This window comes from Schistocerca cancellata, unplaced genomic scaffold, assembly GCF_023864275.1.
Source record: "Schistocerca cancellata isolate TAMUIC-IGC-003103 unplaced genomic scaffold, iqSchCanc2.1 HiC_scaffold_356, whole genome shotgun sequence".
Lineage (NCBI taxonomy): Eukaryota > Metazoa > Arthropoda > Insecta > Orthoptera > Acrididae > Schistocerca > Schistocerca cancellata.
The window spans coordinates 104,407-121,832 of NW_026046374.1; the positions used below are offsets into that span (position 1 = coordinate 104,407).

The 17,426-nt window shown below is 49.4% G+C and overlaps 30 non-coding genes across 30 annotated transcripts; all 30 read left to right on the forward strand.

Annotated features, from left to right (window-relative positions):
- Positions 1 to 41: 41 nt before the first annotated feature.
- Trnas-cga (transfer RNA serine (anticodon CGA)) lies at positions 42 to 123 on the forward strand. Its single transcript has one exon. It is a non-coding gene; the product is annotated as a tRNA-Ser (tRNA).
- Positions 124 to 812: 689 nt separating this feature from the next.
- On the forward strand, positions 813 to 894 carry Trnas-uga (transfer RNA serine (anticodon UGA)). The gene has a single exon. It is a non-coding gene; the product is annotated as a tRNA-Ser (tRNA).
- A 611-nt stretch (positions 895 to 1,505) lies between these two features.
- Trnaf-gaa (transfer RNA phenylalanine (anticodon GAA)) lies at positions 1,506 to 1,578 on the forward strand. Its single transcript has one exon. It is a non-coding gene; the product is annotated as a tRNA-Phe (tRNA).
- Positions 1,579 to 2,117: 539 nt separating this feature from the next.
- On the forward strand, positions 2,118 to 2,190 carry Trnak-uuu (transfer RNA lysine (anticodon UUU)). The gene has a single exon. It is a non-coding gene; the product is annotated as a tRNA-Lys (tRNA).
- Positions 2,191 to 2,328: 138 nt separating this feature from the next.
- Positions 2,329 to 2,410, forward strand: Trnas-cga (transfer RNA serine (anticodon CGA)). Its single transcript has one exon. It is a non-coding gene; the product is annotated as a tRNA-Ser (tRNA).
- Positions 2,411 to 3,099: 689 nt separating this feature from the next.
- On the forward strand, positions 3,100 to 3,181 carry Trnas-uga (transfer RNA serine (anticodon UGA)). The gene has a single exon. It is a non-coding gene; the product is annotated as a tRNA-Ser (tRNA).
- Positions 3,182 to 3,792: 611 nt separating this feature from the next.
- Trnaf-gaa (transfer RNA phenylalanine (anticodon GAA)) lies at positions 3,793 to 3,865 on the forward strand. Its single transcript has one exon. It is a non-coding gene; the product is annotated as a tRNA-Phe (tRNA).
- Positions 3,866 to 4,404: 539 nt separating this feature from the next.
- On the forward strand, positions 4,405 to 4,477 carry Trnak-uuu (transfer RNA lysine (anticodon UUU)). The gene has a single exon. It is a non-coding gene; the product is annotated as a tRNA-Lys (tRNA).
- Positions 4,478 to 4,615: 138 nt separating this feature from the next.
- Positions 4,616 to 4,697, forward strand: Trnas-cga (transfer RNA serine (anticodon CGA)). The gene has a single exon. It is a non-coding gene; the product is annotated as a tRNA-Ser (tRNA).
- A 687-nt stretch (positions 4,698 to 5,384) lies between these two features.
- On the forward strand, positions 5,385 to 5,466 carry Trnas-uga (transfer RNA serine (anticodon UGA)). Its single transcript has one exon. It is a non-coding gene; the product is annotated as a tRNA-Ser (tRNA).
- Positions 5,467 to 6,077: 611 nt separating this feature from the next.
- Trnaf-gaa (transfer RNA phenylalanine (anticodon GAA)) lies at positions 6,078 to 6,150 on the forward strand. Its single transcript has one exon. It is a non-coding gene; the product is annotated as a tRNA-Phe (tRNA).
- A 539-nt stretch (positions 6,151 to 6,689) lies between these two features.
- On the forward strand, positions 6,690 to 6,762 carry Trnak-uuu (transfer RNA lysine (anticodon UUU)). The gene has a single exon. It is a non-coding gene; the product is annotated as a tRNA-Lys (tRNA).
- Positions 6,763 to 6,900: 138 nt separating this feature from the next.
- Positions 6,901 to 6,982, forward strand: Trnas-cga (transfer RNA serine (anticodon CGA)). The gene has a single exon. It is a non-coding gene; the product is annotated as a tRNA-Ser (tRNA).
- A 689-nt stretch (positions 6,983 to 7,671) lies between these two features.
- On the forward strand, positions 7,672 to 7,753 carry Trnas-uga (transfer RNA serine (anticodon UGA)). Its single transcript has one exon. It is a non-coding gene; the product is annotated as a tRNA-Ser (tRNA).
- A 611-nt stretch (positions 7,754 to 8,364) lies between these two features.
- Positions 8,365 to 8,437, forward strand: Trnaf-gaa (transfer RNA phenylalanine (anticodon GAA)). Its single transcript has one exon. It is a non-coding gene; the product is annotated as a tRNA-Phe (tRNA).
- Positions 8,438 to 8,976: 539 nt separating this feature from the next.
- On the forward strand, positions 8,977 to 9,049 carry Trnak-uuu (transfer RNA lysine (anticodon UUU)). Its single transcript has one exon. It is a non-coding gene; the product is annotated as a tRNA-Lys (tRNA).
- Positions 9,050 to 9,187: 138 nt separating this feature from the next.
- On the forward strand, positions 9,188 to 9,269 carry Trnas-cga (transfer RNA serine (anticodon CGA)). Its single transcript has one exon. It is a non-coding gene; the product is annotated as a tRNA-Ser (tRNA).
- Positions 9,270 to 9,958: 689 nt separating this feature from the next.
- On the forward strand, positions 9,959 to 10,040 carry Trnas-uga (transfer RNA serine (anticodon UGA)). Its single transcript has one exon. It is a non-coding gene; the product is annotated as a tRNA-Ser (tRNA).
- A 611-nt stretch (positions 10,041 to 10,651) lies between these two features.
- Positions 10,652 to 10,724, forward strand: Trnaf-gaa (transfer RNA phenylalanine (anticodon GAA)). The gene has a single exon. It is a non-coding gene; the product is annotated as a tRNA-Phe (tRNA).
- A 539-nt stretch (positions 10,725 to 11,263) lies between these two features.
- Positions 11,264 to 11,336, forward strand: Trnak-uuu (transfer RNA lysine (anticodon UUU)). Its single transcript has one exon. It is a non-coding gene; the product is annotated as a tRNA-Lys (tRNA).
- Positions 11,337 to 11,474: 138 nt separating this feature from the next.
- Positions 11,475 to 11,556, forward strand: Trnas-cga (transfer RNA serine (anticodon CGA)). The gene has a single exon. It is a non-coding gene; the product is annotated as a tRNA-Ser (tRNA).
- Positions 11,557 to 12,245: 689 nt separating this feature from the next.
- On the forward strand, positions 12,246 to 12,327 carry Trnas-uga (transfer RNA serine (anticodon UGA)). The gene has a single exon. It is a non-coding gene; the product is annotated as a tRNA-Ser (tRNA).
- Positions 12,328 to 12,938: 611 nt separating this feature from the next.
- Trnaf-gaa (transfer RNA phenylalanine (anticodon GAA)) lies at positions 12,939 to 13,011 on the forward strand. The gene has a single exon. It is a non-coding gene; the product is annotated as a tRNA-Phe (tRNA).
- Positions 13,012 to 13,550: 539 nt separating this feature from the next.
- On the forward strand, positions 13,551 to 13,623 carry Trnak-uuu (transfer RNA lysine (anticodon UUU)). Its single transcript has one exon. It is a non-coding gene; the product is annotated as a tRNA-Lys (tRNA).
- Positions 13,624 to 13,761: 138 nt separating this feature from the next.
- Trnas-cga (transfer RNA serine (anticodon CGA)) lies at positions 13,762 to 13,843 on the forward strand. The gene has a single exon. It is a non-coding gene; the product is annotated as a tRNA-Ser (tRNA).
- Positions 13,844 to 14,530: 687 nt separating this feature from the next.
- Positions 14,531 to 14,612, forward strand: Trnas-uga (transfer RNA serine (anticodon UGA)). The gene has a single exon. It is a non-coding gene; the product is annotated as a tRNA-Ser (tRNA).
- A 611-nt stretch (positions 14,613 to 15,223) lies between these two features.
- Positions 15,224 to 15,296, forward strand: Trnaf-gaa (transfer RNA phenylalanine (anticodon GAA)). Its single transcript has one exon. It is a non-coding gene; the product is annotated as a tRNA-Phe (tRNA).
- Positions 15,297 to 15,835: 539 nt separating this feature from the next.
- Trnak-uuu (transfer RNA lysine (anticodon UUU)) lies at positions 15,836 to 15,908 on the forward strand. Its single transcript has one exon. It is a non-coding gene; the product is annotated as a tRNA-Lys (tRNA).
- Positions 15,909 to 16,046: 138 nt separating this feature from the next.
- On the forward strand, positions 16,047 to 16,128 carry Trnas-cga (transfer RNA serine (anticodon CGA)). Its single transcript has one exon. It is a non-coding gene; the product is annotated as a tRNA-Ser (tRNA).
- Positions 16,129 to 16,817: 689 nt separating this feature from the next.
- On the forward strand, positions 16,818 to 16,899 carry Trnas-uga (transfer RNA serine (anticodon UGA)). The gene has a single exon. It is a non-coding gene; the product is annotated as a tRNA-Ser (tRNA).
- The last annotated feature ends 527 nt before the right edge of the window (positions 16,900 to 17,426 follow it).

Sequence of the window (17,426 nt, forward strand, 5' to 3'; positions counted from 1 at the left end):
ACGGTAGCAGTTGCATGTGTCGGGAGAACACCGCGCTAACGGCAGTCGTGGCCGAGTGGTTAAGGCGTCTGACTCGAAATCAGATTCCCTCTGGGAGCGTAGGTTCGAATCCTACCGGCTGCGTGCGATTTTGCGTAAAGAGGAGCAAACGTTTTCGCACACATGTGACATGCGTGGGCGAATGCGGGTGCAACCAGTGACGCCATTCTCAACAAGACGAAAATTTCCGTTTTAAGAATACTGAGTTTTCGCGACGACCGCTGCTTACTGTGCCTATCGGTTAACCTCGCACTGACGCTGGGACTGCAGAAAGCCGTCGCTGAGATGGTGAGTACACAGATGTGCTCGAAAATTTCATTTTCTTTTTAAGAATCGCAATTTCAATCATTCGAGTGCGGCAAAAGCAGTAGTGCAGCGTTTTGTTTTTTTTTTCTTTTCTCAAGATCTCGCAGCTGCTTGGAGGTATGTCCATCGTTTTAAGACGACAGAAAACTAGCGTCAGCGGTGCGTCAGTGGGAAGTCGGTGAAGTCGCCATTGGAGCCATAAGCCAGCAATTACGACATGCGAAACACTCGCACACCACGCAGCTGTACGATAATGCTCGTGCGTGGGCCCGCATAGCTGAGTCGGTAGAGCGTTAGGTTTTCAACCGAAGGGTCCTGGGTTCAAGTCCCTGTCTGGGCGAAAATTAGTACACTTTCGTAACGGCTAATGGAAACCCTACAGCAAAGAGTGAGGCCACGCCGTTTTCTGCCATCATATTGCTTCTAAAGATGGCGGTTTGACTTGTCGGGAGTCGCTTCCGCCACCGGCAGTCGTGGCCGAGTGGTTAAGGCGTCTGACTTGAAATCAGATTCCCTCTGGGAGCGTAGGTTCGAGTCCTGCCGACTGCGAAAATTTTCTCGCTCTCAAAAGGCGGACGTTGAGCTGCATCCTAGCAGTTGCGTCACTACTAAACACGTGGGTCACCAGCAATGTGCAGTGTTATTTGATCGAGGGCGCAGCGTTACAGTCGCGCCCAGAAGCCGCAGCTCATCTCCTCGTCTCACAGCCGTCCACCAGGTGTTAGTACAAGTGTCGCCTCACTGGGCAGTGCAGATGTGTCCATTTTAGCTTGCAGACGATGACGTGTAGCAATTTATGAGCTAACGCAAGTCGAATGTTTTACCATGTGTATCTGCTAGATACTGCCTCTCATATGGTGGAGAGGCTCACTCCTTCTTGTGTCTCGTTCTCTGCACACGAGTTGCCCCTGGCATCGATATAGCACGGGTTTTCTAGCGTCAGCGTGGCGTCACGTCAAGTCAGCGAATTCAATATCACACGAATCGAGTCGACATGTTTGCTTGTTACGATGACGGAAGCTGAAGAAATGTGTGTGGAACTTCACTGCATCGGCTGCTCGCCCTTCAGCGTCCCTGTGTCTTATCAGACGAAGGTGACTGTGAAATTGGCAACGAGGCAGAAGTGAACGAACACATGCAAATGGCAACCTTCGCCGTCAGCCGAAATAGCTCAGTTGGGAGAGCGTTAGACTGAAGATCTAAAGGTCCATGGTTCGATCCCGGGTTTCGGCAGGTACTCGTTTTGATGCGACGCCAATGGAATTACTCTGCGTTTGTGATAATGCAACTACCGCTGACAACAAAAATGACTCTCTCCTGTAGCTGTTCTGGTTGTCTATTGCATGCCACAAGAGGAACTTACTAGATAACTAACTCCCTTAGAAGCAAAAGAATTAAAAATATCCTACCGACTGCATTCCTTTTTCTGTGTCAGGTGGTGAAGAACGTCTTCAACGGAACCGTGAAATGAGCGAAAGCGTGGGAAACATTGCATTCGAAATGCTTGTGAATTTTCCAATTGCCCAGTGAGTGTCGACAAAACACGTAAATTCTCTGCTCCAACGTATGAGACGTAACAACTGGTGCAATTTGTTGTTGCATCGTGTGTCAGCAGTCTTCGATAGTGTGTTACGGGCTTAGCGCGATAAGTTTGTAGACAGCATTTAGGCGACGTTTTATTAGTAACGGCCCCATGCAGCGATTGCACAACAGTAAAGGACATGAGTCAATGTATAGTTGTGCATCGTAGGAGATTTTGCAGCCTTGTGTGAGCCCGGATAGCTCAGTCGGTAGAGCATTAGGCTTTTAACCTAAGGGTCCAGGGTTCAAGTCCCTGTCCGGGCGGAAATTTTAATACTTTGGTAGCGATTCGTCTGGTAGCGGTGGAAACGCTACGGAAAATAATGCAGCTACGCCGTTTTCTGACACCACAGCGTTTTATACGGTAGCAGTTGCATGTGTCGGGAGAACACCGCGCTAACGGCAGTCGTGGCCGAGTGGTTAAGGCGTCTGACTCGAAATCAGATTCCCTCTGGGAGCGTAGGTTCGAATCCTACCGGCTGCGTGCGATTTTGCGTAAAGAGGAGCAAACGTTTTCGCACACATGTGACATGCGTGGGCGAATGCGGGTGCAACCAGTGACGCCATTCTCAACAAGACGAAAATTTCCGTTTTAAGAATACTGAGTTTTCGCGACGACCGCTGCTTACTGTGCCTATCGGTTAACCTCGCACTGACGCTGGGACTGCAGAAAGCCGTCGCTGAGATGGTGAGTACACAGATGTGCTCGAAAATTTCATTTTCTTTTTAAGAATCGCAATTTCAATCATTCGAGTGCGGCAAAAGCAGTAGTGCAGCGTTTTGTTTTTTTTTTCTTTTCTCAAGATCTCGCAGCTGCTTGGAGGTATGTCCATCGTTTTAAGACGACAGAAAACTAGCGTCAGCGGTGCGTCAGTGGGAAGTCGGTGAAGTCGCCATTGGAGCCATAAGCCAGCAATTACGACATGCGAAACACTCGCACACCACGCAGCTGTACGATAATGCTCGTGCGTGGGCCCGCATAGCTGAGTCGGTAGAGCGTTAGGTTTTCAACCGAAGGGTCCTGGGTTCAAGTCCCTGTCTGGGCGAAAATTAGTACACTTTCGTAACGGCTAATGGAAACCCTACAGCAAAGAGTGAGGCCACGCCGTTTTCTGCCATCATATTGCTTCTAAAGATGGCGGTTTGACTTGTCGGGAGTCGCTTCCGCCACCGGCAGTCGTGGCCGAGTGGTTAAGGCGTCTGACTTGAAATCAGATTCCCTCTGGGAGCGTAGGTTCGAGTCCTGCCGACTGCGAAAATTTTCTCGCTCTCAAAAGGCGGACGTTGAGCTGCATCCTAGCAGTTGCGTCACTACTAAACACGTGGGTCACCAGCAATGTGCAGTGTTATTTGATCGAGGGCGCAGCGTTACAGTCGCGCCCAGAAGCCGCAGCTCATCTCCTCGTCTCACAGCCGTCCACCAGGTGTTAGTACAAGTGTCGCCTCACTGGGCAGTGCAGATGTGTCCATTTTAGCTTGCAGACGATGACGTGTAGCAATTTATGAGCTAACGCAAGTCGAATGTTTTACCATGTGTATCTGCTAGATACTGCCTCTCATATGGTGGAGAGGCTCACTCCTTCTTGTGTCTCGTTCTCTGCACACGAGTTGCCCCTGGCATCGATATAGCACGGGTTTTCTAGCGTCAGCGTGGCGTCACGTCAAGTCAGCGAATTCAATATCACACGAATCGAGTCGACATGTTTGCTTGTTACGATGACGGAAGCTGAAGAAATGTGTGTGGAACTTCACTGCATCGGCTGCTCGCCCTTCAGCGTCCCTGTGTCTTATCAGACGAAGGTGACTGTGAAATTGGCAACGAGGCAGAAGTGAACGAACACATGCAAATGGCAACCTTCGCCGTCAGCCGAAATAGCTCAGTTGGGAGAGCGTTAGACTGAAGATCTAAAGGTCCCTGGTTCGATCCCGGGTTTCGGCAGGTACTCGTTTTGATGCGACGCCAATGGAATTACTCTGCGTTTGTGATAATGCAACTACCGCTGACAACAAAAATGACTCTCTCCTGTAGCTGTTCTGGTTGTCTATTGCATGCCACAAGAGGAACTTACTAGATAACTAACTCCCTTAGAAGCAAAAGAATTAAAAATATCCTACCGACTGCATTCCTTTTTCTGTGTCAGGTGGTGAAGAACGTCTTCAACGGAACCGTGAAATGAGCGAAAGCGTGGGAAATATTGCATTCGAAATGCTTGTGAATTTTCCAATTGCCCAGTGAGTGTCGACAAAACACGTAAATTCTCTGCTCCAACGTATGAGACGTAACAACTGGTGCAATTTGTTGTTGCATCGTGTGTCAGCAGTCTTCGATAGTGTGTTACGGGCTTAGCGCGATAAGTTTGTAGACAGCATTTAGGCGACGTTTTATTAGTAACGGCCCCATGCAGCGATTGCACAACAGTAAAGGACATGAGTCAATGTATAGTTGTGCATCGTAGGAGATTTTGCAGCCTTGTGTGAGCCCGGATAGCTCAGTCGGTAGAGCATTAGGCTTTTAACCTAAGGGTCCAGGGTTCAAGTCCCTGTCCGGGCGGAAATTTTAATACTTTGGTAGCGATTCGTCTGGTAGCGGTGGAAACGCTACGGAAAATAATGCAGCTACGCCGTTTTCTGACACCACAGCGTTTTATACGGTAGCAGTTGCATGTGTCGGGAGAACACCGCGCTAACGGCAGTCGTGGCCGAGTGGTTAAGGCGTCTGACTCGAAATCAGATTCCCTCTGGGAGCGTAGGTTCGAATCCTACCGGCTGCGTGCGATTTTGCGTAAAGAGGAGCAAACGTTTTCGCACACATGTGACATGCGTGGGCGAATGCGGGTGCAACCAGTGACGCCATTCTCAACAAGACGAAAATTTCCGTTTTAAGAATACTGAGTTTTCGCGACGACCGCTGCTTACTGTGCCTATCGGTTAACCTCGCACTGACGCTGGGACTGCAGAAAGCCGTCGCTGAGATGGTGAGTACACAGATGTGCTCGAAAATTTCATTTTCTTTTTAAGAATCGCAATTTCAATCATTCGAGTGCGGCAAAAGCAGTAGTGCAGCGTTTTTTTTTTTTTCTTTTCTCAAGATCTCGCAGCTGCTTGGAGGTATGTCCATCGTTTTAAGACGACAGAAAACTAGCGTCAGCGGTGCGTCAGTGGGAAGTCGGTGAAGTCGCCATTGGAGCCATAAGCCAGCAATTACGACATGCGAAACACTCGCACACCACGCAGCTGTACGATAATGCTCGTGCGTGGGCCCGCATAGCTGAGTCGGTAGAGCGTTAGGTTTTCAACCGAAGGGTCCTGGGTTCAAGTCCCTGTCTGGGCGAAAATTAGTACACTTTCGTAACGGCTAATGGAAACCCTACAGCAAAGAGTGAGGCCACGCCGTTTTCTGCCATCATATTGCTTCTAAAGATGGCGGTTTGACTTGTCGGGAGTCGCTTCCGCCACCGGCAGTCGTGGCCGAGTGGTTAAGGCGTCTGACTTGAAATCAGATTCCCTCTGGGAGCGTAGGTTCGAGTCCTGCCGACTGCGAAAATTTTCTCGCTCTCAAAAGGCGGACGTTGAGCTGCATCCTAGCAGTTGCGTCACTACTAAACACGTGGGTCACCAGCAATGTGCAGTGTTATTTGATCGAGGGCGCAGCGTTACAGTCGCGCCCAGAAGCCGCAGCTCATCTCCTCGTCTCACAGCCGTCCACCAGGTGTTAGTACAAGTGTCGCCTCACTGGGCAGTGCAGATGTGTCCATTTTAGCTTGCAGACGATGACGTGTAGCAATTTATGAGCTAACGCAAGTCGAATGTTTTACCATGTGTATCTGCTAGATACTGCCTCTCATATGGTGGAGAGGCTCACTCCTTCTTGTGTCTCGTTCTCTGCACACGAGTTGCCCCTGGCATCGATATAGCACGGGTTTTCTAGCGTCAGCGTGGCGTCACGTCAAGTCAGCGAATTCAATATCACACGAATCGAGTCGACATGTTTGCTTGTTACGATGACGGAAGCTGAAGAAATGTGTGTGGAACTTCACTGCATCGGCTGCTCGCCCTTCAGCGTCCCTGTGTCTTATCAGACGAAGGTGACTGTGAAATTGGCAACGAGGCAGAAGTGAACGAACACATGCAAATGGCAACCTTCGCCGTCAGCCGAAATAGCTCAGTTGGGAGAGCGTTAGACTGAAGATCTAAAGGTCCCTGGTTCGATCCCGGGTTTCGGCAGGTACTCGTTTTGATGCGACGCCAATGGAATTACTCTGCGTTTGTGATAATGCAACTACCGCTGACAACAAAAATGACTCTCTCCTGTAGCTGTTCTGGTTGTCTATTGCATGCCACAAGAGGAACTTACTAGATAACTAACTCCCTTAGAAGCAAAAGAATTAAAAATATCCTACCGACTGCATTCCTTTTTCTGTGTCAGGTGGTGAAGAACGTCTTCAACGGAACCGTGAAATGAGCGAAAGCGTGGGAAACATTGCATTCGAAATGCTTGTGAATTTTCCAATTGCCCAGTGAGTGTCGACAAAACACGTAAATTCTCTGCTCCAACGTATGAGACGTAACAACTGGTGCAATTTGTTGTTGCATCGTGTGTCAGCAGTCTTCGATAGTGTGTTACGGGCTTAGCGCGATAAGTTTGTAGACAGCATTTAGGCGACGTTTTATTAGTAACGGCCCCATGCAGCGATTGCACAACAGTAAAGGACATGAGTCAATGTATAGTTGTGCATCGTAGGAGATTTTGCAGCCTTGTGTGAGCCCGGATAGCTCAGTCGGTAGAGCATTAGGCTTTTAACCTAAGGGTCCAGGGTTCAAGTCCCTGTCCGGGCGGAAATTTTAATACTTTGGTAGCGATTCGTCTGGTAGCGGTGGAAACGCTACGGAAAATAATGCAGCTACGCCGTTTTCTGACACCACAGCGTTTTATACGGTAGCAGTTGCATGTGTCGGGAGAACACCGCGCTAACGGCAGTCGTGGCCGAGTGGTTAAGGCGTCTGACTCGAAATAAGATTCCCTCTGGGAGCGTAGGTTCGAATCCTACCGGCTGCGTGCGATTTTGCGTAAAGAGGAGCAAACGTTTTCGCACACATGTGACATGCGTGGGCGAATGCGGGTGCAACCAGTGACGCCATTCTCAACAAGACGAAAATTTCCGTTTTAAGAATACTGAGTTTTCGCGACGACCGCTGCTTACTGTGCCTATCGGTTAACCTCGCACTGACGCTGGGACTGCAGAAAGCCGTCGCTGAGATGGTGAGTACACAGATGTGCTCGAAAATTTCATTTTCTTTTTAAGAATCGCAATTTCAATCATTCGAGTGCGGCAAAAGCAGTAGTGCAGCGTTTTTTTTTTTTTTTCTTTTCTCAAGATCTCGCAGCTGCTTGGAGGTATGTCCATCGTTTTAAGACGACAGAAAACTAGCGTCAGCGGTGCGTCAGTGGGAAGTCGGTGAAGTCGCCATTGGAGCCATAAGCCAGCAATTACGACATGCGAAACACTCGCACACCACGCAGCTGTACGATAATGCTCGTGCGTGGGCCCGCATAGCTGAGTCGGTAGAGCGTTAGGTTTTCAACCGAAGGGTCCTGGGTTCAAGTCCCTGTCTGGGCGAAAATTAGTACACTTTCGTAACGGCTAATGGAAACCCTACAGCAAAGAGTGAGGCCACGCCGTTTTCTGCCATCATATTGCTTCTAAAGATGGCGGTTTGACTTGTCGGGAGTCGCTTCCGCCACCGGCAGTCGTGGCCGAGTGGTTAAGGCGTCTGACTTGAAATCAGATTCCCTCTGGGAGCGTAGGTTCGAGTCCTGCCGACTGCGAAAATTTTCTCGCTCTCAAAAGGCGGACGTTGAGCTGCATCCTAGCAGTTGCGTCACTACTAAACACGTGGGTCACCAGCAATGTGCAGTGTTATTTGATCGAGGGCGCAGCGTTACAGTCGCGCCCAGAAGCCGCAGCTCATCTCCTCGTCTCACAGCCGTCCACCAGGTGTTAGTACAAGTGTCGCCTCACTGGGCAGTGCAGATGTGTCCATTTTAGCTTGCAGACGATGACGTGTAGCAATTTATGAGCTAACGCAAGTCGAATGTTTTACCATGTGTATCTGCTAGATACTGCCTCTCATATGGTGGAGAGGCTCACTCCTTCTTGTGTCTCGTTCTCTGCACACGAGTTGCCCCTGGCATCGATATAGCACGGGTTTTCTAGCGTCAGCGTGGCGTCACGTCAAGTCAGCGAATTCAATATCACACGAATCGAGTCGACATGTTTGCTTGTTACGATGACGGAAGCTGAAGAAATGTGTGTGGAACTTCACTGCATCGGCTGCTCGCCCTTCAGCGTCCCTGTGTCTTATCAGACGAAGGTGACTGTGAAATTGGCAACGAGGCAGAAGTGAACGAACACATGCAAATGGCAGCCTTCGCCGTCAGCCGAAATAGCTCAGTTGGGAGAGCGTTAGACTGAAGATCTAAAGGTCCATGGTTCGATCCCGGGTTTCGGCAGGTACTCGTTTTGATGCGACGCCAATGGAATTACTCTGCGTTTGTGATAATGCAACTACCGCTGACAACAAAAATGACTCTCTCCTGTAGCTGTTCTGGTTGTCTATTGCATGCCACAAGAGGAACTTACTAGATAACTAACTCCCTTAGAAGCAAAAGAATTAAAAATATCCTACCGACTGCATTCCTTTTTCTGTGTCAGGTGGTGAAGAACGTCTTCAACGGAACCGTGAAATGAGCGAAAGCGTGGGAAACATTGCATTCGAAATGCTTGTGAATTTTCCAATTGCCCAGTGAGTGTCGACAAAACACGTAAATTCTCTGCTCCAACGTATGAGACGTAACAACTGGTGCAATTTGTTGTTGCATCGTGTGTCAGCAGTCTTCGATAGTGTGTTACGGGCTTAGCGCGATAAGTTTGTAGACAGCATTTAGGCGACGTTTTATTAGTAACGGCCCCATGCAGCGATTGCACAACAGTAAAGGACATGAGTCAATGTATAGTTGTGCATCGTAGGAGATTTTGCAGCCTTGTGTGAGCCCGGATAGCTCAGTCGGTAGAGCATTAGGCTTTTAACCTAAGGGTCCAGGGTTCAAGTCCCTGTCCGGGCGGAAATTTTAATACTTTGGTAGCGATTCGTCTGGTAGCGGTGGAAACGCTACGGAAAATAATGCAGCTACGCCGTTTTCTGACACCACAGCGTTTTATACGGTAGCAGTTGCATGTGTCGGGAGAACACCGCGCTAACGGCAGTCGTGGCCGAGTGGTTAAGGCGTCTGACTCGAAATCAGATTCCCTCTGGGAGCGTAGGTTCGAATCCTACCGGCTGCGTGCGATTTTGCGTAAAGAGGAGCAAACGTTTTCGCACACATGTGACATGCGTGGGCGAATGCGGGTGCAACCAGTGACGCCATTCTCAACAAGACGAAAATTTCCGTTTTAAGAATACTGAGTTTTCGCGACGACCGCTGCTTACTGTGCCTATCGGTTAACCTCGCACTGACGCTGGGACTGCAGAAAGCCGTCGCTGAGATGGTGAGTACACAGATGTGCTCGAAAATTTCATTTTCTTTTTAAGAATCGCAATTTCAATCATTCGAGTGCGGCAAAAGCAGTAGTGCAGCGTTTTGTTTTTTTTTTCTTTTCTCAAGATCTCGCAGCTGCTTGGAGGTATGTCCATCGTTTTAAGACGACAGAAAACTAGCGTCAGCGGTGCGTCAGTGGGAAGTCGGTGAAGTCGCCATTGGAGCCATAAGCCAGCAATTACGACATGCGAAACACTCGCACACCACGCAGCTGTACGATAATGCTCGTGCGTGGGCCCGCATAGCTGAGTCGGTAGAGCGTTAGGTTTTCAACCGAAGGGTCCTGGGTTCAAGTCCCTGTCTGGGCGAAAATTAGTACACTTTCGTAACGGCTAATGGAAACCCTACAGCAAAGAGTGAGGCCACGCCGTTTTCTGCCATCAGATTGCTTCTAAAGATGGCGGTTTGACTTGTCGGGAGTCGCTTCCGCCACCGGCAGTCGTGGCCGAGTGGTTAAGGCGTCTGACTTGAAATCAGATTCCCTCTGGGAGCGTAGGTTCGAGTCCTGCCGACTGCGAAAATTTTCTCGCTCTCAAAAGGCGGACGTTGAGCTGCATCCTAGCAGTTGCGTCACTACTAAACACGTGGGTCACCAGCAATGTGCAGTGTTATTTGATCGAGGGCGCAGCGTTACAGTCGCGCCCAGAAGCCGCAGCTCATCTCCTCGTCTCACAGCCGTCCACCAGGTGTTAGTACAAGTGTCGCCTCACTGGGCAGTGCAGATGTGTCCATTTTAGCTTGCAGACGATGACGTGTAGCAATTTATGAGCTAACGCAAGTCGAATGTTTTACCATGTGTATCTGCTAGATACTGCCTCTCATATGGTGGAGAGGCTCACTCCTTCTTGTGTCTCGTTCTCTGCACACGAGTTGCCCCTGGCATCGATATAGCACGGGTTTTCTAGCGTCAGCGTGGCGTCACGTCAAGTCAGCGAATTCAATATCACACGAATCGAGTCGACATGTTTGCTTGTTACGATGACGGAAGCTGAAGAAATGTGTGTGGAACTTCACTGCATCGGCTGCTCGCCCTTCAGCGTCCCTGTGTCTTATCAGACGAAGGTGACTGTGAAATTGGCAACGAGGCAGAAGTGAACGAACACATGCAAATGGCAGCCTTCGCCGTCAGCCGAAATAGCTCAGTTGGGAGAGCGTTAGACTGAAGATCTAAAGGTCCATGGTTCGATCCCGGGTTTCGGCAGGTACTCGTTTTGATGCGACGCCAATGGAATTACTCTGCGTTTGTGATAATGCAACTACCGCTGACAACAAAAATGACTCTCTCCTGTAGCTGTTCTGGTTGTCTATTGCATGCCACAAGAGGAACTTACTAGATAACTAACTCCCTTAGAAGCAAAAGAATTAAAAATATCCTACCGACTGCATTCCTTTTTCTGTGTCAGGTGGTGAAGAACGTCTTCAACGGAACCGTGAAATGAGCGAAAGCGTGGGAAACATTGCATTCGAAATGCTTGTGAATTTTCCAATTGCCCAGTGAGTGTCGACAAAACACGTAAATTCTCTGCTCCAACGTATGAGACGTAACAACTGGTGCAATTTGTTGTTGCATCGTGTGTCAGCAGTCTTCGATAGTGTGTTACGGGCTTAGCGCGATAAGTTTGTAGACAGCATTTAGGCGACGTTTTATTAGTAACGGCCCCATGCAGCGATTGCACAACAGTAAAGGACATGAGTCAATGTATAGTTGTGCATCGTAGGAGATTTTGCAGCCTTGTGTGAGCCCGGATAGCTCAGTCGGTAGAGCATTAGGCTTTTAACCTAAGGGTCCAGGGTTCAAGTCCCTGTCCGGGCGGAAATTTTAATACTTTGGTAGCGATTCGTCTGGTAGCGGTGGAAACGCTACGGAAAATAATGCAGCTACGCCGTTTTCTGACACCACAGCGTTTTATACGGTAGCAGTTGCATGTGTCGGGAGAACACCGCGCTAACGGCAGTCGTGGCCGAGTGGTTAAGGCGTCTGACTCGAAATCAGATTCCCTCTGGGAGCGTAGGTTCGAATCCTACCGGCTGCGTGCGATTTTGCGTAAAGAGGAGCAAACGTTTTCGCACACATGTGACATGCGTGGGCGAATGCGGGTGCAACCAGTGACGCCATTCTCAACAAGACGAAAATTTCCGTTTTAAGAATACTGAGTTTTCGCGACGACCGCTGCTTACTGTGCCTATCGGTTAACCTCGCACTGACGCTGGGACTGCAGAAAGCCGTCGCTGAGATGGTGAGTACACAGATGTGCTCGAAAATTTCATTTTCTTTTTAAGAATCGCAATTTCAATCATTCGAGTGCGGCAAAAGCAGTAGTGCAGCGTTTTTTTTTTTTTTTCTTTTCTTAAGATCTCGCAGCTGCTTGGAGGTATGTCCATCGTTTTAAGACGACAGAAAACTAGCGTCAGCGGTGCGTCAGTGGGAAGTCGGTGAAGTCGCCATTGGAGCCATAAGCCAGCAATTACGACATGCGAAACACTCGCACACCACGCAGCTGTACGATAATGCTCGTGCGTGGGCCCGCATAGCTGAGTCGGTAGAGCGTTAGGTTTTCAACCGAAGGGTCCTGGGTTCAAGTCCCTGTCTGGGCGAAAATTAGTACACTTTCGTAACGGCTAATGGAAACCCTACAGCAAAGAGTGAGGCCACGCCGTTTTCTGCCATCATATTGCTTCTAAAGATGGCGGTTTGACTTGTCGGGAGTCGCTTCCGCCACCGGCAGTCGTGGCCGAGTGGTTAAGGCGTCTGACTTGAAATCAGATTCCCTCTGGGAGCGTAGGTTCGAGTCCTGCCGACTGCGAAAATTTTCTCGCTCTCAAAAGGCGGACGTTGAGCTGCATCCTAGCAGTTGCGTCACTACTAAACACGTGGGTCACCAGCAATGTGCAGTGTTATTTGATCGAGGGCGCAGCGTTACAGTCGCGCCCAGAAGCCGCAGCTCATCTCCTCGTCTCACAGCCGTCCACCAGGTGTTAGTACAAGTGTCGCCTCACTGGGCAGTGCAGATGTGTCCATTTTAGCTTGCAGACGATGACGTGTAGCAATTTATGAGCTAACGCAAGTCGAATGTTTTACCATGTGTATCTGCTAGATACTGCCTCTCATATGGTGGAGAGGCTCACTCCTTCTTGTGTCTCGTTCTCTGCACACGAGTTGCCCCTGGCATCGATATAGCACGGGTTTTCTAGCGTCAGCGTGGCGTCACGTCAAGTCAGCGAATTCAATATCACACGAATCGAGTCGACATGTTTGCTTGTTACGATGACGGAAGCTGAAGAAATGTGTGTGGAACTTCACTGCATCGGCTGCTCGCCCTTCAGCGTCCCTGTGTCTTATCAGACGAAGGTGACTGTGAAATTGGCAACGAGGCAGAAGTGAACGAACACATGCAAATGGCAACCTTCGCCGTCAGCCGAAATAGCTCAGTTGGGAGAGCGTTAGACTGAAGATCTAAAGGTCCATGGTTCGATCCCGGGTTTCGGCAGGTACTCGTTTTGATGCGACGCCAATGGAATTACTCTGCGTTTGTGATAATGCAACTACCGCTGACAACAAAAATGACTCTCTCCTGTAGCTGTTCTGGTTGTCTATTGCATGCCACAAGAGGAACTTACTAGATAACTAACTCCCTTAGAAGCAAAAGAATTAAAAATATCCTACCGACTGCATTCCTTTTTCTGTGTCAGGTGGTGAAGAACGTCTTCAACGGAACCGTGAAATGAGCGAAAGCGTGGGAAACATTGCATTCGAAATGCTTGTGAATTTTCCAATTGCCCAGTGAGTGTCGACAAAACACGTAAATTCTCTGCTCCAACGTATGAGACGTAACAACTGGTGCAATTTGTTGTTGCATCGTGTGTCAGCAGTCTTCGATAGTGTGTTACGGGCTTAGCGCGATAAGTTTGTAGACAGCATTTAGGCGACGTTTTATTAGTAACGGCCCCATGCAGCGATTGCACAACAGTAAAGGACATGAGTCAATGTATAGTTGTGCATCGTAGGAGATTTTGCAGCCTTGTGTGAGCCCGGATAGCTCAGTCGGTAGAGCATTAGGCTTTTAACCTAAGGGTCCAGGGTTCAAGTCCCTGTCCGGGCGGAAATTTTAATACTTTGGTAGCGATTCGTCTGGTAGCGGTGGAAACGCTACGGAAAATAATGCAGCTACGCCGTTTTCTGACACCACAGCGTTTTATACGGTAGCAGTTGCATGTGTCGGGAGAACACCGCGCTAACGGCAGTCGTGGCCGAGTGGTTAAGGCGTCTGACTCGAAATCAGATTCCCTCTGGGAGCGTAGGTTCGAATCCTACCGGCTGCGTGCGATTTTGCGTAAAGAGGAGCAAACGTTTTCGCACACATGTGACATGCGTGGGCGAATGCGGGTGCAACCAGTGACGCCATTCTCAACAAGACGAAAATTTCCGTTTTAAGAATACTGAGTTTTCGCGACGACCGCTGCTTACTGTGCCTATCGGTTAACCTCGCACTGACGCTGGGACTGCAGAAAGCCGTCGCTGAGATGGTGAGTACACAGATGTGCTCGAAAATTTCATTTTCTTTTTAAGAATCGCAATTTCAATCATTCGAGTGCGGCAAAAGCAGTAGTGCAGCGTTTTTTTTTTTTTCTTTTCTCTAGATCTCGCAGCTGCTTGGAGGTATGTCCATCGTTTTAAGACGACAGAAAACTAGCGTCAGCGGTGCGTCAGTGGGAAGTCGGTGAAGTCGCCATTGGAGCCATAAGCCAGCAATTACGACATGCGAAACACTCGCACACCACGCAGCTGTACGATAATACTCGTGCGTGGGACCGCATAGCTGAGTCGGTAGAGCGTTAGGTTTTCAACCGAAGGGTCCTGGGTTCAAGTCCCTGTCTGGGCGAAAATTAGTACACTTTCGTAACGGCTAATGGAAACCCTACAGCAAAGAGTGAGGCCACGCCGTTTTCTGCCATCATATTGCTTCTAAAGATGGCGGTTTGACTTGTCGGGAGTCGCTTCCGCCACCGGCAGTCGTGGCCGAGTGGTTAAGGCGTCTGACTTGAAATCAGATTCCCTCTGGGAGCGTAGGTTCGAGTCCTGCCGACTGCGAAAATTTTCTCGCTCTCAAAAGGCGGACGTTGAGCTGCATCCTAGCAGTTGCGTCACTACTAAACACGTGGGTCACCAGCAATGTGCAGTGTTATTTGATCGAGGGCGCAGCGTTACAGTCGCGCCCAGAAGCCGCAGCTCATCTCCTCGTCTCACAGCCGTCCACCAGGTGTTAGTACAAGTGTCGCCTCACTGGGCAGTGCAGATGTGTCCATTTTAGCTTGCAGACGATGACGTGTAGCAATTTATGAGCTAACGCAAGTCGAATGTTTTACCATGTGTATCTGCTAGATACTGCCTCTCATATGGTGGAGAGGCTCACTCCTTCTTGTGTCTCGTTCTCTGCACACGAGTTGCCCCTGGCATCGATATAGCACGGGTTTTCTAGCGTCAGCGTGGCGTCACGTCAAGTCAGCGAATTCAATATCACACGAATCGAGTCGACATGTTTGCTTGTTACGATGACGGAAGCTGAAGAAATGTGTGTGGAACTTCACTGCATCGGCTGCTCGCCCTTCAGCGTCCCTGTGTCTTATCAGACGAAGGTGACTGTGAAATTGGCAACGAGGCAGAAGTGAACGAACACATGCAAATGGCAACCTTCGCCGTCAGCCGAAATAGCTCAGTTGGGAGAGCGTTAGACTGAAGATCTAAAGGTCCATGGTTCGATCCCGGGTTTCGGCAGGTACTCGTTTTGATGCGACGCCAATGGAATTACTCTGCGTTTGTGATAATGCAACTACCGCTGACAACAAAAATGACTCTCTCCTGTAGCTGTTCTGGTTGTCTATTGCATGCCACAAGAGGAACTTACTAGATAACTAACTCCCTTAGAAGCAAAAGAATTAAAAATATCCTACCGACTGCATTCCTTTTTCTGTGTCAGGTGGTGAAGAACGTCTTCAACGGAACCGTGAAATGAGCGAAAGCGTGGGAAACATTGCATTCGAAATGCTTGTGAATTTTCCAATTGCCCAGTGAGTGTCGACAAAACACGTAAATTCTCTGCTCCAACGTATGAGACGTAACAACTGGTGCAATTTGTTGTTGCATCGTGTGTCAGCAGTCTTCGATAGTGTGTTACGGGCTTAGCGCGATAAGTTTGTAGACAGCATTTAGGCGACGTTTTATTAGTAACGGCCCCATGCAGCGATTGCACAACAGTAAAGGACATGAGTCAATGTATAGTTGTGCATCGTAGGAGATTTTGCAGCCTTGTGTGAGCCCGGATAGCTCAGTCGGTAGAGCATTAGGCTTTTAACCTAAGGGTCCAGGGTTCAAGTCCCTGTCCGGGCGGAAATTTTAATACTTTGGTAGCGATTCGTCTGGTAGCGGTGGAAACGCTACGGAAAATAATGCAGCTACGCCGTTTTCTGACACCACAGCGTTTTATACGGTAGCAGTTGCATGTGTCGGGAGAACACCGCGCTAACGGCAGTCGTGGCCGAGTGGTTAAGGCGTCTGACTCGAAATCAGATTCCCTCTGGGAGCGTAGGTTCGAATCCTACCGGCTGCGTGCGATTTTGCGTAAAGAGGAGCAAACGTTTTCGCACACATGTGACATGCGTGGGCGAATGCGGGTGCAACCAGTGACGCCATTCTCAACAAGACGAAAATTTCCGTTTTAAGAATACTGAGTTTTCGCGACGACCGCTGCTTACTGTGCCTATCGGTTAACCTCGCACTGACGCTGGGACTGCAGAAAGCCGTCGCTGAGATGGTGAGTACACAGATGTGCTCGAAAATTTCATTTTCTTTTTAAGAATCGCAATTTCAATCATTCGAGTGCGGCAAAAGCAGTAGTGCAGCGTTTTTTTTTTTTTTTCTTTTCTTAAGATCTCGCAGCTGCTTGGAGGTATGTCCATCGTTTTAAGACGACAGAAAACTAGCGTCAGCGGTGCGTCAGTGGGAAGTCGGTGAAGTCGCCATTGGAGCCATAAGCCAGCAATTACGACATGCGAAACACTCGCACACCACGCAGCTGTACGATAATGCTCGTGCGTGGGCCCGCATAGCTGAGTCGGTAGAGCGTTAGGTTTTCAACCGAAGGGTCCTGGGTTCAAGTCCCTGTCTGGGCGAAAATTAGTACACTTTCGTAACGGCTAATGGAAACCCTACAGCAAAGAGTGAGGCCACGCCGTTTTCTGCCATCAGATTGCCTCTAAAGATGGCGGTTTGACTTGTCGGGAGTCGCTTCCGCCACCGGCAGTCGTGGCCGAGTGGTTAAGGCGTCTGACTTGAAATCAGATTCCCTCTGGGAGCGTAGGTTCGAGTCCTGCCGACTGCGAAAATTTTCTCGCTCTCAAAAGGCGGACGTTGAGCTGCATCCTAGCAGTTGCGTCACTACTAAACACGTGGGTCACCAGCAATGTGCAGTGTTATTTGATCGAGGGCGCAGCGTTACAGTCGCGCCCAGAAGCCGCAGCTCATCTCCTCGTCTCACAGCCGTCCACCAGGTGTTAGTACAAGTGTCGCCTCACTGGGCAGTGCAGATGTGTCCATTTTAGCTTGCAGACGATGACGTGTAGCAATTTATGAGCTAACGCAAGTCGAATGTTTTACCATGTGTATCTGCTAGATACTGCCTCTCATATGGTGGAGAGGCTCACTCCTTCTTGTGTCTCGTTCTCTGCACACGAGTTGCCCCTGGCATCGATATAGCACGGGTTTTCTAGCGTCAGCGTGGCGTCACGTCAAGTCAGCGAATTCAATATCACACGAATCGAGTCGACATGTTTGCTTGTTACGATGACGGAAGCTGAAGAAATGTGTGTGGAACTTCACTGCATCGGCTGCTCGCCCTTCAGCGTCCCT